Here is a 5,812-nt window from a genome sequence, read left to right on the forward strand (position 1 = left end):
GGCAACGAGGGGTGGGTTGTGCTACGGGTAGAAAGTGGGCTGAGAGGGTTGGCGTAATGCAGTTTTCTCGCGTTACTGTGCGGTCCGGGTCAGATGGATTGAGCAGCATCGAAGTGTTAGCAGAATAAGACTCTTAAGGGGTGTTAGCAGAATAGACCCACCCTATATATTTATATATATATATATATATATATATATATATATATATATATATATATATATATATATATATATATATATATGGTGGACACACCCAAAGCAGACGATGGTGATGAGGCAGCTAAGGATAATCCCCCCTCGAAGCAATCTAAGCATCGGCGTCATAGGCGCCGCTCTAAGCCCCGCCAGAGCAAAAATAGTGATACCGGCACGAGCAATCCGTATGGTGCCGAAGACGAAAACAACCCCACCCAGCTAGGCTTTGAGCAGGCCGAACGGGAGGACGGGCAAGCTAGCCCTAAGGAACAGGCAACGGACGGAGCATCAGAGGATGATAATTACGTGCCCCTCTCCAAATACGAAGTGAGCCTTGGCGACGAAGAATTCATTGTGCCTGAGGATCCCGTCGAGCAGGAACTCTTCAAGCGTCGGCTTATAGCCACTGTGAAAATCCTAAAAAGCAGTAGCAGCTTCAAGCTGATCAAGATCTGCTAACTGACAGATGCACCGAGGTCCTGGCTGCCGATGAATACGGACTCGAGAGCCCTACCAAAAGTTACCCAAAGCGTAGGTTGCAACCTCAACTCAAGGAGGACGCATTAAAGCCTACACTACCAGCGCATGATGCGGCTGACCGGCCACCCCGTGGCCGAGACAAAGTGGCGTACCAGCCCAAAGTCCAGCACTCACCCTGCCGCCAACCTATCAAAAACACTAAGGCCCGGGGCTACACGTAGGACCTGCGAGACTTTTTGGAAAACAAAGCAGGACAGTCAAGATCGATCTACGGATCACGGGGGCGTGACCCAACGCGTAACGATGACCGTCATGCCAGATATACTAAAAACAAATCCAGCCGGGCCGAATACAGCAGACCAGACTCATCTGAACTGCATCGTGATGTAGCCCGGCATAGAGGCACCGCACACCCCCTATGCTTCAGCAATGAAGTAATGGATCATGAATTTCCAGAAGGGTTTAAACCCGTGAACATTGAATCATATGATGGTATAACAGACCCCGTGGTATGGATTGAAGATTTCCTTCTCCACATTCACATGGCCCGCGGTGATGATCTACATGCCATCAAGTACCTCCCACTTAAGCTCAAAGGACCGGCTCGGCATTGGCTGAACAGCTTGCCGGCAAACTCCATTGGCAGTTGGGAGAACCTGGAAGACGCATTCCTTGACAACTTCCAGGGCACTTATGTGCGACCACCGGATGCTGATGACTTAAGTCACATAACCCAACAGCCCGAAGAGTCAGCCAAGAAATTCTGGACTCGGTTCCTAACTAAAAAGAACCAAATCGTCGACTATCCGGATGCCGAAGCCCTAGCGGCCTTTAAGCATAACATCCGCGACGAGTGGCTCGCCCGACACCTCAGCCAAGAAAAGCCGAAGTCCATGGCAGCCCTCACGACACTCATGACCCGCTTTTGTGCGGGCGAGGACAGCTGGCTAGCTCATAGCAACAGCACATTAAGAAATCCTGGCACTTCAGATGCCAGAGATAGCAACGGCTGGCCACGACGCAACAGAGACAAGAGTCGCAACAATGGTGACAATACCGAAGACATGGCAGTCAATGCCGGATTCAGTGGCTCTAAGTCCGGTTAGCGGAAAAATCCATTTAAAAGAAACAATCCGGGCCCGTCCAGTCTGGACCGCATACTCGATCGCTCGTGTCAAATTCACGGCACCCCCGATAAACTAGCCAACCACACCAACAGAGAATGCTAGGTGTTCAAATAGGCCAGCAAGTTGAATGCCAAAAACAAGGAAAAGGGGTTGCATAGCGATGACGACGAGGAGGCCCGACCGCCAAACACAGGAGGACAGCAGAAATTTCGTCCCCAGGTGAAAACGGTGAATATGATATACGCAACCCATATTCCCAAACGGGAACGGAAGCGTGCACTAAGGGACGTCTATGCGATGGAGCCAGTCGCCCCAAAGTTCAATCCATGGTCTTCTTGTCTGATCACTTTAGATCGCAAGGACCATCCTACCAGTATCCGTCACGGCGGTTCGGCCGCATTGGTCCCCAACCCCATTGTTGACGGATTCCATCTCACACGAGTCCTCATGGACGGTGGCAGCAGCCTGAACCTGCTCTATCAAGATACAGTGCACAAAATGGGCATCGACCCTCAAGGATCAAGCCCATAAAAACCACCTTTAAAGGTGTCATACCAGGTGTAGAGGTCTGTTGCACGGGATCAATCACACTGGAAGTAGTCTTCGGATCTCCGGACAACTTCCGAAGCGAGGAGTTAATCTCCGATATCGTCCCCTTCCGCAGTGGCTATCATGCACTGCTCGGACGAACCACATTTGCCAGATTCAATGTGGTACCGCATTATGCATACCTCAAGCTCAAAATGCCGGGATCTCGTGGGGTTATAATAGTAAATGGAAACACAGAGCGCTCGCTCCGTACGGAGGAGCACACTGCGGCCCTCGCAGCAGAAGTACAAAGCAACCTTCTTAGGCAGACTGCCAATTCGGCGATAAAGAATCCGGACACTGTCAAGCGAGTCTGGAGTACCCTGCAACAGGATCGTCCGACACGTCCAGAGCTCGCCTAGCAATTTGGCCTCCATCCTAGTCCTAGTCAAGCAGCGAAATTTGTGCGGCACATACATAATTACGCACTCACAATACCATGGGCATAGGCGGGGGCACGGCTATGACACGGTCCAAAATGCGGCTCAACAACCCCAGGTTCCGTATATCTTTACACCTTTTCTTTTCAGGTCCCTATTTTTGGGAGGCCCTCCCGATAGTCCGACTATTAGACACATAACGGGATGGAAACACCAAGGAGACAAGAAGCTTTGGTGTACAAGGGAATCCCCAGGTGGTCTCTGATAATGATCGTTATACCTGTTTTACATACCCACATGAAGCTTACCCTTGGCCAAGACATGTCAAATAGTCCTATTTTGCTTATCACACTACTTGTATACATACGCTTTGACGTATTATTTAAATAACAATGGAAAATAATGTATAGCATCAGCTTACTATTACATTTCTTTATCCTTTTCCTTTACTGCTTATTTATTACAAATTACACCCGTACATTCTAGTACATCCGGCTCGCCAGGGGCTTCAGTGTACCCCATAACACGGCAAGAAAAGTCCGAACACTTTCGACAGTGCGACACCCCGAACTTATAACATTATATGCATTAGCTCTGAATCATGTCTTGGGTCAATAGTTGGGTTTTCCCGGCTCCTATGTTTTGGTACCTTACGTTCCGCTATATCGGCTAAGGTAGCATAGGGAGAACTACTGCGATTGTGTCCCGGTTCTTCCGGACGAGCACCTTAGTAGAGAAAACCGAAAACTGACAGTCATGATGAGGCGAGAGCTAGTCGCTGTTCGAGAGGTCTCAAATCCTTAAAGATTTTTTCCGCTTCGGGCGAGGAATCAGCCTTGTCCGATTTAGGCGTGTATAGCGCCCCAAGTTTGGCCTTCCGAATACTAGGGGCTTCGCCAAAATTTAAAATTCTAGACTTCTATGGCTAAGTGAGAGTGATAAAGTTGTATAGTCCGATTGCCTTGTTCGCTGCACTAAACACCTCCTTAAAGGACCAAAAAATTGGGATAAAGAGTGTTTAGATTTACCCCGAACACCCCAGTACTAGTTACATGGGGGCAGAAGCCGATGACTGGCTAACTCTCAGACTTTATAAACGGCCGCACAGAAGGTAATATTTTAAATCAACAAGCGTTATATAGCGCACATGAACTCGGTTTCATACTACAGGATGACATGAGTACATTCATTCAAATATTACATCCTTAGCACATTCCTCCGCCACAAGGTGGGCATCCTTCAGGACATTGTCATAACACTGTTCGGAGTGGCGATGCTCCTTGCCCTTCGGCGGCCCCTCCATCACCAGCTTCTCGGCATCCATCTTCGCCCAGTGCACTTTCGCACGGGTCAAGGCCCTGCGCGCACCTTCAGTACAGACTGACCGCTTTATGGCTTCAAGCCACAGACAGGCATTCACAAGACGCTTTACCAGACCGAAGTACATGCTGGGCAGGGGCTCCCCAATCGACATCCGGACTATGAGATCCTCCAAGGCCAGTTCGGCCGCCTTGTGAAGTTCGACCAGTTGCTTCAACTGGTCGCTCAAGGGCATCAGGTGTTCGGCCCCAATATACTAGGACTAGAACAACTTCTCCATCGAGCTCCCTTCCTCAGCTTGGTAGAACTCTGCGGCATCAGAAATGCTGCGCGGTAGATCAGCGAATGCTCCTGGAGAGCTCCGAATTTGGGTAAGTAAAAAGAAATTAGCCTTCACATGCTTGCTTTGCATATTGAATGTCTTACCTGCCACAACCTTCTTGGCCGCTTGAACCTCTTGGAGGGCCTTTTGGGCTTCATCTTTGGCATCATGTGTACTCTGGCGGACCTTCGCAAGATCGGACTCTTGCATCTTGGAGTCACGCTCCAAGGACTCAAATTTTTTGACGAAGTCTCGGAGCTCTTGCTGGACCTCATCAACCCAAGACTCTTGTTTCTCATGCTCAGTGCGCTCCTTGGCCGCCTTGTCTTCGGCCTCGGACAATGCCTTCTTAAGGGCTGCCACTTCGGTCGTGGCCCCTATTAAATTCATGATGCTTCTATTAGCATCAACAATTTTTCCTTTATATGACATACAGACAGGGTATCACTTACCTTTGTTCTCCTTGAGCTGCCTCTTCACAAGGCCGAGCTCTTCCTCGGTCTGCCCCAGGTCCTGCTTCAGTTCGGAGACCTCCGCAGTACGGGCGGCAGCGGCCAGCAGCAATGTCTGCTTATTCACATAGACATAATATGGTTAGACTCCTATGGAAGTTATCTGATCCTCTGTTCGGCTTTTCTTTCCAAACACCAAACAGAGCATCAGGGGCTACTGTCTATGCTGGGATATTCTCTCATAATTTAATTACTTACCTCAAATCCTGTTAGGAGGCTGGCGCAGGCTTTGGTCAATCCGCTCTTGGTGGACCGAACCTTCGCGATCACCGTACTCATAAGAGTACGGTGTTCTTCATCAATGGAAGCGCCCTGAAGCGCTTCCACCAAGTGGTCCGATGCCTCTGGTTGGACAGAGGTCATCAGCACAAACGGCTCGCCCCCCTTAGCGAGGGGCTGCCTGCCTGAATCCGGAACCACTGGAGGTTCCGGCATAGTATCCTGCTGGGGGCCAAACTTGTTGCGGCCCCCCTCATCAGAATCCATGGGGGACTTCCCCCCATGTGCCCGGCGTTGGGGATTTCACCTTGTGGCGCCTCTAGAACTATCCCCCTGGCCCGGTATCCTTTGAGACAACACCTTGGTGTCGTTCGTGGGCCGGGGGGTGGTGGCCATCGGGAGCGAATTGTTGTTCATCGCCGACGCGCTCAAAGACCACTCCGAGGAGGATAAGTCGATGCAGGCTTTGGACGGACTGCATGATCATATTTAACATGGTAAGAAGCAATAAAGCAAAACATGCCGGAAGTATTATGGTATCCGGATACTTACGACTTCGCCAAGGGCTTGTCCTTGGGCAGCCACTCCTCGTTGTTGTAGGCGGCTGTTGTGGAGTGGTCTGAAGGGAGGGTCTTCCCCTTCTTGAATCCTTCGGCCTCCCTAGACGGG

This window comes from Triticum dicoccoides, chromosome 3B (genome assembly GCF_002162155.2).
Source record: "Triticum dicoccoides isolate Atlit2015 ecotype Zavitan chromosome 3B, WEW_v2.0, whole genome shotgun sequence".
Taxonomy (NCBI): domain Eukaryota; kingdom Viridiplantae; phylum Streptophyta; class Magnoliopsida; order Poales; family Poaceae; genus Triticum; species Triticum dicoccoides.